Source organism: Apium graveolens, unplaced genomic scaffold (assembly GCF_009905375.1).
Source record: "Apium graveolens cultivar Ventura unplaced genomic scaffold, ASM990537v1 ctg3035, whole genome shotgun sequence".
NCBI lineage: Eukaryota > Viridiplantae > Streptophyta > Magnoliopsida > Apiales > Apiaceae > Apium > Apium graveolens.
Genome location: NW_027417911.1, coordinates 89,792 through 104,540, shown reverse-complemented (window position 1 = coordinate 104,540; position 14,749 = coordinate 89,792).

The following is a 14,749-nucleotide window of genomic DNA, read 5'->3' as shown; positions in this document are numbered from 1 at the left end:
TCATATCACTATTAGAGTTTAGAAATTCACATCAGACAACAATCAGCATTTAAGCAAATTTTCAATTTAGGCACAGAATTCACAAAGATAGTAATATCTGTAAATACTGATCATAAAGTCTGATGTATCAGAATATAAACTAAGCAGATTTAGAAAAAGAACCTGAAACCATTCCAAGTTCATTTACCAATCTTGTAAAGGTTGCTTCACATAGTGGTTTTGTGAAGATATCTTCTAGTTGTTGATCTGTGGGAACAAAATGCAATTCCACTGTACCTTCATCCACATGTTCCCTTATGAAGTGGTACCTAATGCTGATGTGTTTTGTCATTGAGTGTTGAACTGGATTACGTGTCATAACAATAGCACTTTGATTATCACCATAAATAGGGATTTTAGAATATATTAACCCATAATCCAGTAACTGATTCTTCATCCAAAGAATCTATGCACAACAGCTTCCTGCAGCAATGTACTATGCTTCTGCAGTTGATGTGGAAATTGACTTCTGTTTCTTGTTAAACCAAAAAACTAATCTGCCACCAAGAAATTGGCAGCTTCCACATGTGCTTTTCCTGTCAATTTTGCATCCTGCAAAATCTGCATCTGAGTAACCTATTAGCTTAAAGTCTGATTCTCTAGGATACCACAATCCCAAATCAGCTGTACCCTTAAGGTATTTGAAAATTCTTTTCACAGCTGTTAAGTGAGGTTCTCTTGGATCTGTTTGAAATCTTGCACAAAGACAGGTAGCATACATGATATCAGGTCTACTTGCAGTTAGATAGAGTAGTGAGCCAATCATACCTCTATAATCAGTAATATCTACTGATGTATCTTTATCCAATTTTGTTGCAGTGGCCATAGGAGTGGATGCACTTGAACAATCTTGCATTCCAAATTTTTCAACAAATTTCTGGTGTACTTAGATTGACAAATAAAAGTTCCTTCTTCATTCTGCTCGACTTGAAGGCCCAAAAAATAGCTAAGTTCTCTCATCATACTCATTTGATATCTTGACTGCATTAGCTTGGAAAACCTTTTACAAAGTCTGTCATTTGTAGAACCAAAAATGATATCATCAACATATATCTGCACCAAAAGTAAGTCCTTTCTATGATTGAGATAAAACAGTGTTTTGTCAATAGTCCCTCTGTTAAATCCACTTTCCAGAAGAAACTGAGCTAATGTCTCATACCATGCTCTTGGAGCTTGCTTAAGGCCATAAAGTGCTTTGTCAAGTCTGTAGACATAATTAGGAAATTTTGAATCTACAAAACCTGGAGGTTGTTCAACATATACTCTTCTTCCAATACTCCATTAAAAAAGCACTTTTTATATCCATTTGAAAGACTATAAACTTTCTGTGAGCAGCATAAGCCAAAAATATCCTTATGGCTTCCAATCTAGCAATTGGTGCAAATGTTTCATCATAATCAATTCCCTCCTGTTGAGAATATCCTTTTGCAACCAGCCTTGCTTTATTCCTTATAATTATGCCATCACTATCTGTTTTGTTTCTGAACACCCACTTTGTACTAACTACATATCTGTTCTTTGGTCTTGGCACTAGGGTCCAGACTTTATTTCTTTCAAATTCATTTAACTCTTCCTGCATTGCTTGCACCCAATCAGCATCTTGAAGAGCTTCTTCCACTTTCTTTGGTTCAGTCTGAGAAAGAAAAGAGTGATAGAGACATTCATTTAATGTTGTTGTTCTAGTTCTGACACCTGCATTAGGATTTCCAATAATTAAGTCAGGTGCATGTGCTTTAGTCCACTTCCTTGCAGATGGAAGGTTTTCTCTAGGACTGGATTCATAGGATCCTTCAAAATTGGAGTTCCCGGAATTATCAGAGCTTGGCCCATCAGAACTTGATGAATCAACACTTGAAGAGCCAGTTTAGGTTCTGATGCTTCTTGAGATGTGGTTGTATCTTCAGTATGCTCCCCCTGCACAGGTGCATCTTCCTTTGGCGTAGTTACCACAGTTTCAATAACGTCAGAGTTTAATCCATCAGAATTTGCAGTATCAGGATTTAGACTGTCAGGATTTAGACTGTTAGGATTTAGACTGTTAGGATTTATAGTAACAGAATTTAAAACTTCATTCTCAAATATCAGCTGATCATGATCATTAAAATCTTCAAGTCCTGTAATCTTCTTATCATCAAAAGAGACATTGATAGATTCCATGACAACCCTTGTTCTTAAATTGAAGACTCTGAAGGCTTTTGTGGAAAGTGGATATCCAACAAAAATTCTTTCATCAGCTTTTAGATCAAATTTGGATAGTTGTTCAGGATGAGTCTTAAGAACAAAACACTTGCATCCAAATACATGAAAATACTTCAGATTTGGCTTCTTTTTCTTCAACATATTGGTGTCTTTCCATGCTTGTTAATGAGTGTTGCATTTTGAGTAAAACAAGCAGTCTGCACAGCTTTAGCCCAAAAATAGGTTGGTAACTTAGCCTCATAAAGCATAGTGCGTGCAGCTTCAATGAGAGTTCTATTCTTTCTTTCAACCACTCCATTTTGCTGTGGAGTTCCAGGAGCAGAGAATTCCTGCTTGATTCCTTGGTCTTTGCAGAACTCTTCCATATTCAAATTCTTGACCTCAGTGCCATTATCACTTCTTATGTTTTTCACAGAGTCTTTAACCACTTTATCCAGTTGTTTGACATGATCAATCAAGATAGATACAATTTCACTTTTTGTGTGCAAGAAATACACCCATGTGTATCTGGTGAACTCATCCACTATGACCATAACATATTTATTCTTTGCAATAGACATGACATTCACTGGACCAAATAGATCAACATGTAGTAGGTGATAAGGCTCAAGAATTGAAGATTCAGTCTTGCTCTTGAATGAAGATTTTCTTTGTTTTGCCTTTTGACAGGAATCACAAAGACCATCAGGAGCAAATACTGATTTTGGCAAACCTCTCACAAGATCTTTCTTGACTAGTTCATTTATATTGTTGAAATTTAAATGAGAGAGTTTCTTGTGCCAATTCTAGCTTTCTTCAATTGATGCTGTACTTAACAGACAGATTGCAGAACCATCAGTACTTGTTGAAAGCTTGGCTTCATAAATGTTACCATGCCTGTATCCTTTCAGAACTACTTTGCCTGTAGATTTGCTTACAACTTCACAGTGTTCTTTAAAGAAATCCACATGATAACCTATGTCACATATTTGACTAACACTCCACAAATTGTGTTTAAGTCCTGAGACTAGAGCTACTTTTTTAATGATGACATTCCCCAGATTGATATTGCCATATCCTAAAGTTTTTCCCATGTTGCCATCTCCATAAGAAACACTTGGGCCAACTTTCTCCACAAAGTCTGATAGCAGGGCTTTATTTCCAGTCATATGTCCTGAACATCCACTGTCCAGAACTAGGATGTTTTTCCTGTTGCCCTGCAATTACAAAGACCACTAATGATTAGTTTTAAGGACCCAGACTTTCTTGGATCCTTTGGCCTTATTAAGTTTGTTAACATTTGCAGCGGATTTAGCATCAGAGTTTATGTTAACATTTTTCTTATCAGCATTTACACTATTAGACTTTGCATCGGAACTTACACTAGAAGGAATAATGCTAACTTTCTTTAAAGAAGATTTTATTTGATAATAATCATAGTACAAACTATGATATTCCTTACAAGTATAAATGGAATGCCATAAACTACCACAATGAAAACAAGGATTTTGTGGCCTATATCTAACAGACTGACTCTTAACTCCTGACTTTGAAGGTAAGGAGTTTATGTTCTTATTTTTCCTGCAAAAAGAAGCCATATGGTTAGAATTTCCACAGTTATAACATTTCTTTCTAGGAGCATTAGGAACATGCTTAATATCATTACTTTTATTCACACCTTCCTTTCCATTCCTATTTTTCCTAGGGAGCTTTACCTTGCTTACATTCTTAACATCTTTCAGCTTATGCTTAAGCTGCTTCTTTGTCATTAAGCCTATGTTAACTTTAGTTGGCTTATCCTGATTTGGTTTGTCAGAAGTTAATTTCTCTTTAACTTCTGATTTATCAATATCAAACTTTACAGCTACAAACTTAACAGGATTTACCTTTGGCTTTTGTTTAACAACTATAGGCTCAATTTCTATAGTTCCCTTATCATTCTTATCATCTCCATAACCTAAGCCTTCTTTCCAGTTTCCACTACTTAACAAATTCTGAGTTGTTCTGCCAGAGTTAGTCCAAGTCCTGATAATCTCTCTTTCCTTTTCTAGCTCAGTTTTTAGAGATTCATTTATTTTAAGTACTTCATCCCTAACATAAAAGGCATCATCTCTATCTTTCTAAGTTTGATGGAACATGACTAACTCTTTTTCTAAATAATCATTCCTCTTTTAATAAGCAAGATTTTCAGAAGTTAATATTTCACATGTTAAAGTTTGATCTCTATAACTAATGAACATGGTTTTAAGATATCTTCGCAACTCAGTAATATCATCTGTATGAAAGGCATAAGTAGTTTGAGGTACCTTTAACTCAACATTATCAGAACTGCTATCAGCATTTGCCATCAAGGCATAGTTCACCTTACTTTCAGAATCTGAAGTGTCTGTCTAGCTTTTCTTCTTTGTGACAAGAGCCTTGCCTTTGTCACTCTTCACTTTCTTGCAATCAGGAGATATGTGGCCTTTCTCACCACAGTTGTAGCACTTGACATTTGAGTAATCTCCTCTGTCAGACTTTCCTCCTTTGCCTTCAGATTTTCTGAAACCCTTCTTATCAGAACTTGCACCTTTCCTGGAAAATTTCTTTCCCTTTCTGAATTTCCTGTATGCAATCCTTGTGATTCCTTTCACTATAAGAGCACACAGCTTCATCATCTCTTTATCAGCATCCATCCCAGGTAAGCTTTCAGTTTCTGAGTCATCATCACTATCAGAACTTGATGACTCAGTATCAGACTTTGTGATGAGAGCTTTTCCTTTGCCTTTTCTTGAGGCAGCTGCTTTGGGGGATTCCTCCTCAGCCTTTAGAGCAACTTTCCTTGACTTTCTTCCATTCCTCTTGCTTCTTTGTTCCATCTCAAGTTCATGAGTCTTGAGCATCCCATAAATTTCATCAAGAGTTGTTTCTTCAAGATTATAGTTGTCTCTTATAGTGGTGGCCTTCAAATCCCAACTTTCAGGAAGAGCTAACAGGAATTTAAGATTTGAATCTTCAAGATCATATTCCTTGTCAACTAGTGACAAATCATTCAAGAGTTTGACAAATCTGTCATATACACCAGTCAATGACTCATCAGGTTTTGAGTCAAAGTGCTCATACTCTTAAGTGAGTATAGTCTTCCTGTTCTTCTTAATTGAATCAGTTCCCTAGCATCTTGTCTCCAAGGCATCCCATATCTCCTTTGCAGTCTTGCAGTTAATTACCCTATTTGACATGACATTATTAATGGCGCTATGCAGCACGTATCATACCTTAGCATCCTTAGCAATCGATGAGATATCTTCAGCAGTGTAATCACTCTTCTCCTTTGGAACAGACTTTGCTGGTTCACCTGCAACTACAACAGAGAGTTTGGTTGGCTTGTGTGGTCCTTTATTGATTCTGTCAACGTATTATGGTTCACCTGCAACTACATCCTCACCTTCCATATGGGATATTCAGATGGTTTCAGTATGGGAACTCTAATAGTCTCATATCGATTATGGATTTGAGTCTTTGGAGGTTCTTCAGTTTTGGTGGGCTTGGTTGGAGTTTGTTCTTCTTCAGACATGATTGTTTTTGGATCTTAAACTGTTTGTGTGTTAACAGATCTGCTCTGATACCACTTGTTAGGTCACACACACTGTAGAAGGGGGTTAAATATAGTGTTTATCAAAATCAAATCAAATATAAGAACATAGAAAACAGATTTTATTTAACACAATAAACTCTGTTACAATATAGAACTGTCCTCTCTCAGTGATGAACAACTTATCACGAGAGCTGCTAGGGTTACAATGAATAATAACTTCGATTATGATAACACATATACTGTAAACCCTATGTATATGTTTATATACTACACAGTTACAAGATAAATTCTAATTGATATGGAATATAATTCCGCTTCCTAAAATATATCAACTAGTTATCTTTTCTTCCAAGTATTCTATTCTTCATAGAATTTCTTCTTCATGCATATCTCTTCTTGCGTTTGTCTTGATCTTCTTTCCTTTCAATCAGCTGCCTTCCTTATCTGAAAGTCTCCTTAAGTCCTGATATTATCTCCTAATAAATATCTCCTGATAACTTAAGTTCTGACAACTTAAGTTCTGATATCTTAAGTTCTGACTTCAATATAAGTACTGATTTATCCTGTTAAGTAAGATCTGAAAACTAAACACAAATCATATTAGTCATGACATTATCAAATATATCTAACAATTTAATTGAAAGATAATGGGTGTTTTAATAAAACATTTTTTCTTAAAATAACAATAATTTTGTAAAATAATTTCTAAAATAGATCCAACCCAAAGTTTTATATTTCAAAATTTAGAATTTAAAACAGAGCATAATTTATAACAGAATAAAATAGAACGAAATAGAACGAAATGATAATTCTTATAAATACCATAATCTTGATCTATGACCACACTTTGCCAGTAGCCGACATCTTATTCTTATTCTTATTATTTATATCACACTTTTCCAGTGGCCGGCATCTAAAGTTCAATAATTACGCGCCATTAATAGATATCTAAAGTTGCACACTCGTGCGCCTACTAAGAGTATCTAAGGCTAGTTCCAGAACTATAGTGTAAATTACGAACGAGTTCCAAAACATAGAGATTGGGTTCTAAATTTCACAAATACTTTGTAACACCCCCAAATCCGGGGTCGGGGATCTGGGTTGTCACGAGATCCATTTCCCTTAATAACACCCAATCTTAATACACAATCAACTACTCTGAACTGTGACCCCACAATAAACACACACACCACAAGTTATAGTCTCAGAGATGAATATCCACAAATAATCACAAGTCGTTTTATTCCACAATTATATGTCAATACACCTTAAAAGGTTTTCTGGATAAATTTACATTTCTTTGCCATTATTACAATTCATAATATACATAAGTCTGGTACATTATTAGTTGAAAACTTAGCCTATTGGTAATTTCTTCCTCAGCTACAGCTGCCTCAACGCTTCCAGAAAGCTGCGGAACATTTCCTATCCGCTTGCGAATTGGGAGCTTGCTCCTGTTCATCTTATCTATCTGATGTTGTGTTATGAAAAAAGAAATCAAGGGTGAGCCGCAAGCCCACCAAAATAATATGTATAATGATTAACAATATATGAGCCTACTCATAATACTCATGAAAGTCTTGGTCAAAAGAAATGAACCAAGTTGATAACTTAATGCGATGAAGTCGCAAAATATTCAGTATATATACATATATACTTTTCAAAATATTGGAAGTCCTCTTCCATGCATAATATACACAAAGTCCCAGTGTATAACTGTATAAAAAAAATATCGTTGCAAGGTGATCTCATATATCTAACCTTGTCTCAACGTTTTTCTGAAAATCTTTGTCATTCATAAGACAATTATTAATTAGATATAAGTTTAAAAGATGAAGTTACCAAATACCCCAATATACTTATATCTTTCCCAATACTACTTGAACTACCACCGTTCAAGTTATAATCAGTTTCAAAAGTTCATCACATAGATGAGACTACAAGACAAGATTTGAATAGATTAAATCTTTAAAATATTATTAAAGGAAATGAAGTTATGACATACTTCATTAAGTTCTGATATATATATATATATATATCCACATATACATCTTCTTTATACATTTCCTGAAACCTCTGTCATGTAAAGTATGAACATAATTGCAATATCCAATAAATTTGGAAAGGAAAAGAATTTTGGCATAAACCAGATATCTTGCTGATCAGGCAAAGATACCCATAAGTAACCTTTTCTACTAGTAGATGGACGAATTCCCCACTGGTCATCACCCTGGTCGTAATAGGACCTTATGCTGGACTGCCACTCAGCTACTTATGCATTTGATGGACTCCCACTGAGCCACTTACACTATCATGGACGCCCACTGAGCCCATGTTGCTTATGCCGACTCAATAGATGGACTTACTTCCCGAACGTTGGGTAAGTAATCAATTCATTTACCAAAACTGCAACCGTGTTGCGAATATAAAATACACCACAGAGCCGGATCCCTCAGGTTTTGAGCGAGTATTTAAATCCCCTTAAAAAGGAAGATCTTAAATATAAAATGAGTTTTGGGATCCGCTCTAACTTTTAAAAATCATTTTAAAAACTCGAAAACACTTTATAGAGTGTTTGGAGTAAAGCTGATTTAATGAAGTAAATCAGTCCCCAGAATATTAAGAAAAATGACTGAATATTATTATTTAAATAATATTCCCATAAGGAATAATCTTTATAAAAATAATTGAAGTAGAAGTATTAAAACTTATACTTGAAACGAGTATTAAATAACCAAAGATATAGTTATATGAAAGTACTATCTTTATTTGAATAATCGAAAATAAGTTTGATTATTGACACCTTATTCTTTAATAAAATAAAGAATATATCTCAGCAAATAATCGGAGTCATAGATCCTCAAATGAATATTCAAATAATAGTCATTAAATAATATAAACTGAGTCATAAGCCCTCGAATGAATATTCAAATAATATTCAATAAATAATATGAAAGAGTCATAAGCCCTCGAATGAATATTCAAATAATATTCAATAAATAATATGAAAGAGTCATAAGCCCTCGAATGAATATTCAAATAATATTCAATAAATAATATGAAAGAGTCATAAGCCCTCGAATGAATATTCAAATAATATTCAGATAATAAAATAAAAGGAGTCATAAGTCCTCGAATGAATATTCAAAATAATATTCATTTAATATAAAGGAGTCATACGCCTTCGAATAATATTCGAAATAATATTCAATAATAAAATAGAGTTAAAGTTATCGAATAAACCTTATTCGATTAATAGTTTTGAAAAATATGACCACATATATATATATATATATATAAATAAATATATATATATATATATTTATATCCATATATAAAAAATCTACTCGGGATCCTCGACTCCCAGTTTTAGAAAATATTTTCACCTTTGGGTCCCTATACTAAGGGTATATGCAAATTACCGCTATCCTCTAGCCTAGGTATTATCAACTGAATCAACAGATATATATGGAAAGAATACGAAACAGGCATGCATATATATATACCATAGCAGCATGCTTCAATATATTACAACATTTGCTAATTAACCAACATGCATCTATCGCAAGATAATGCAAATACATATATTCATCACAACAACAGTTATAACGGGTAGAAAATTTGCCTGAGCGACTTGGGGTGATAAAAGGCTCGGGACGAGTCTGGTAACCTATAAACAACAAGTAAGTTGGAATTAAACCAAAGTCACTTGTAAATCTATACTTTAACTAACTTAGACTCTAACGCTTATTTTGCGCTTACTGATTCACTTAGGTCACTCGAGTACCCTCGGCTCCACCATTTTTAATAGTTTAACCTTTACGAGTTTTAAGGCGATTCCTTCGCGAGTCTCTTACCAACTTCCTAACACACTTACCATAAATGTTTCATATATTAATTAACCCTTTTTGGTCTTTAACCTATGTTTCAAAGTAAGGCGAGGGGAAAAGTTTCGTTCACGAAACGCCGTTACATGAAATGGTCGTTTCTCCTAAACCGTGCATCGGAATCGAACGAACTACATATCAAAACGAAGCTCGTAACATGAGCTATCTAGACATGGCAATGGTAATAATCTAGCAGGGGGTTCTCGGGTCCTAATGTTATGCACAAAAACAGTCTAAAGAAAATCGGACGTTACGACGGCTATGTTTACGCGATTTCCCAATTTAAAACCATTCAAAACCAACCCAATTCAACCTCAAATCCAACATACAACCAACATCCATCCTTATCACATCATAACAACCCCAACCAATTCAATTTTAACATTCATACTTATGCCTAAGCTTAACTTTAACCATACTTAAGTTCTTTTAATCAAAACAACAACATTTACCATTCCATTTCACTACCATTTCAAATCCCAAACTCTAAATCACAACATCAAGCTACAATATCACCCTACTAATCAAAATCATCTTATAATACATAGGAATCTAGGGTTTGGAGATGATATACCTTCCTTGAAGAGTGGAGAATCAAGAGAATGGCTTGGAATCACCCTTAAAGTCCTTATCCAAGCTTAATCTAAACAAAACTTCAAGAACACAAATTTTATTTCTTGAAAAACACTATTCACCATCTTCTTCCATGATTTATAGAAAAAGATTGGCTTGGAATTAGAAGCTTAAACTTATAGGAAGTATGTAACTATCCATGGGGAAGCTTAGATAATTACCTTGCTAAATAGTAAGTGGTGGAGCTTGGATCTTCAATTTCTAAGAAAAGAAGCCGAGAGCATGAAGAAGAAGAAGAGAGATTTTTGTGTTTTGCCTTGTTTTGCTTTTGGTTGGTTGATTTTTGTTGTTTGTTTTAGTAAATTACCTAGTTGCCCTTGATTTTGTGTGGTTAAAAAGTCACCACATCTCCTTCCTTCCCATGTCATGCTTGTGTCATCCTCATGATGTCATTCTCCCCTCCTTGTCCTCTTCTCATTGGTTGGGTGATATCATCCTCTCTAATCCCTTTGATTAACTTCCTAATTGTTTGCCTAATGACCGCTGATCTGTTATACGGTTCGCTTAACTTTCGTTTTCGTTTATCGTTTGAGGGATCATACCCGGGATTTTATTACTTAGGTTCCCTTAACCTATCTCAATACATTATATTCCTTTTTATGATCCTCTCTTATAATCCTTTAATTTAAATCTTTTTTATCCTGTTACCTTTTTCTCAATTCTTTCCGTATCTAGTGGATTTCCGGGAAAAATCAAAGTGTTCGGATTTGGATTCTGACGATCTTTACATACACTTATATCCCATATAAAGTACTAATAAAATCTCAGAATATCCATATCAGAACCCCTACATAGTGTGGCATGAAAAGTTTTCTCATTCAGCAAAAACACTATTCATAAGGGTTTCAAAAATTTCCCAAAAATTGGGGTTATTACAGTCTCCCCTCCTTAAAAGGATTCCGTCCCGGAATCAAATTGAAAATAAATAGGGATACTCTCTTAGCATTGCACTTTCTAACTCTCGAGTAAATTTTCCCACATTGTGGTCCTACCACCAAACTCTGCCTAGTTTGATAATCCTTCTCCTAAGCACTTGTTCCTTTTCACTCTATAACCCTTCCTGGTTGCTCCATATAGGTTACGTCTGGTTGCATGTTTATGCACTCATATGCCCCTATTTGTTTGGCATCCGAATTACACTTCCTTAACATTGATATGTGGAACACGCTATGAACTTACTACATGTTCGGGGGTAGGGCTAGCTCATATGCTAACTTCCCAAAACGTCTTAATATATCCAAGGGTCCAACAATTTGTGGACTTAGCTTTCCTTTCTTTCCGAACCTCATCAATCCTTTCCAAGGGATACCTATAACAACACTAGGTCCCCCACTTCCTATTCCTTGTCCTTTCGTGTCAAATCAACATACTTCTTATGTCCATCTTGGGCTACTACCAGCCGTCCTCTGATTAGATCTATTATATCCCTGGCCCTTTGGGCTACTGCGGGTCCGAGCATCTTGCGCTCTACAACTTCATCCTAACATAAGGGAGATCGACATTGTCTTCCCTCAAGGATCTCATAAGACGACATCTCGATACCTGACATATGATCTATTGTCGTAAGATAACTTAATCCACGTTAAGTGATCATTCCAAATTCTTTCAAGTCTATTGCACAGACTCTCATCATAGCTTCTAACATTATAGCTTTTGCTTCTCAATACCCATTCTTTTCCAGTTCGTAATCGCTATCACCTTCCGTTCCTAATCTTATACTGGTTATACTTTTGCTCGTTAGCGTTCTATAACCTTTTAATAACCACGTCAACCTTAGTATCATGAATGTGTTTCCATCCCGAATACTATCACAATTTTATTATCCTTTTTCAGCTGCTTCTATCTTCGAAAGCTTAATCTTTCATATAGAAGTAAAAGAATTTATTAAGAGATCACTATGATCATGAACACTTGTTATATCGCATAGTTAGTACAGAAGGTGGCCAGCCTTTAGTACTTGACAAGCAATTAAACAATAGATGGTATCCTACTAGGCTTCTATCACACAGATAGATAGTCATTCGGCAATACCTCCCCTTTCTGGAAGGGTTGTTCTTCTCAGCTTACATGAAATGAAAAGAAGAGAAAAGAACGAATTGAAGAGAATTGTATATATGAAAAAAATATACTGCCACAAAATATCTGGCTTGGAACCTACCTCTGAACTATAGAGGTTTGTCATAGGAGAACAAAACATATATGTATTTATATCAACATCAAGTATTATAACATCCTATTTCACATGCCTAAATATTTTTTTGCTATTCCGTCCATCATTCTATGGACCCATGCTCTTCCTCGAGCTTATACACAATCACCTTTGAAACTCCTTCGATATCGAAAATTGAACCTGGGATCTCATTCTAGACATCATCGTTACTTGAATTCTATGCTTGCACCGTAACCTTCCTCGTATAATAATACGACTCCCTATTGATAAGAAAGAATAAATATTCAATAGGTAGATACTCTACTTACTTAGTCTATCAATAATAACTTATACACTACCACGACCCGATTAGTGGTACTCAATCTCAACACCCATTCCAATACAACTCTCACGGTTGTAATCAGCTCATTACTCACAGAATCATTGCTGCCTTACTATGGTCCACCACTGACCTACTGTAGTCATTCATTTTCCATGAAGTCTTAATATCTAACCATACGGAGTCCATACATGTCGTATCAATTCATTCTAAGGAGGTAACATAATTACCATTCCTGATTCATGAAGAACACTCCTGATCCTGACATACATACATGACATGAAGCAGATAAAATTGCAGAAGAGTTTCAATCAAAGCAACGGTAGCAGGTTAATACCATTTTAAATCATATTCCTTAAATAGAAGACTTACTCAAAGGTTTGTTTAGTCCTTTTTGAAATATGGTCCTGGCTTATCTCAAGATAGGACCTTCTAAGATCATAGACCGTTCATGGCGATTACACGAATTACACCTTTACCAACTACTATTACGGTCGGGTATTGCACAGTCATCAGAAGGAATGTCAATCTTCCCAACCATAATACAACCTTCATAGCTTTAACCATCATCACTGTATTCCTTTGGCACAAGCGCCTATAATTATCCTCTTACCTTTAAAGTGTCGGCCACCTCTTTGGCCTTTCCTGATAGTAAAATTTCCTTACAGTCAATGTCATTTTAACCACCTCCAAATAAATTTTCTACCTTATTTCAATCACAGCTTATGTGAAAATGCTTTTCTTTAATATCTGATGAGTAAAAAAAAAATTTCCATTTTTCCATAAGTTATCCCCTCAGTCTTTAGAGGTTAATCACTGTCATGACTGACTCTCAATCATAATTAGAACATCTTTTATCTTAAGTCCTAATTGCCCTGAACAATTTCGACCATTACTGGTTCGATCCATACTTTCTCGTCGTTTAACACGTGCCCCACTTGGCATCATTATAATTACGTCATATTTCCTTTATCAACATTTCTATTCTTGAGAATTTTGAATATTACCTTTCTCCTTGTAAAACCTCTAGGGTTATCCTTGAATCGTTCCTCCTGTATTCCCTAGATACAGGGCATATCAAGATACCATTTATTAATACCAGAATCATTGTTTATATACTTCTGAAAAAAATTTCTCCACTGATTCTTAAAGGTTTTATTACCTTAATCCTTTCCAATTCATACTGTCAAAACTCATACTATCCCTATTAAGGGTGAAATGCCAACCTTTATGCATTCCCCTAGGATTCGTTTTAAGTTACCGATGTTCTATCCTTAATTCCACCTTTAAAAAGGTACATGCATCCTTCCATGGATAAATCAAGTCATATATCCCTGATAAGGGTGTCTTATTCAATCATTCCCACCTCGATAGTCTATACCTAACTTCATAATAGCATCCTTATTCAAATTGAGGTCAATCCATATGGCCTCCAAAAGATAACAATGGTCATCCGCTTTTCTTTCCTGATTTGGTAATGATAACATGGATGTTCTGGAAGATATTGGTCATGTTCAACGTGAACTTCTTCTTAATAATTCCTTATTTACTTTTGTTGTTTATCTCAACAGTCACCTCAATGTTGGGATATCTTTCATACCTGGCGTCTCCCTTTCTGGGTATCAAGCCACCGGTCTTACACTTCACATTCTTGAAGGTCACTTCCTTCATCCAATTTTTCCTAATTTCTTACTTCCTTGTCTCCTCAGTCTATCCGCGTCTCATTATTTATCCTTTGAACTATTTCAAGGTTTCATCGAATCCTCCCAACTTAAAGGGGGTACAATATATGTATCTCTTATGCCTTCAACCATCAATTTTAACTCATGGTGAATCATCATCATCCTGACGATTACATACTTTTCTATTTCTATTGCTATGAGTCTTTAGAGTTTCCTCATACCCAACTCCCTTATCATTCCTCAAACTCTATTGCCTTTATATTCCTT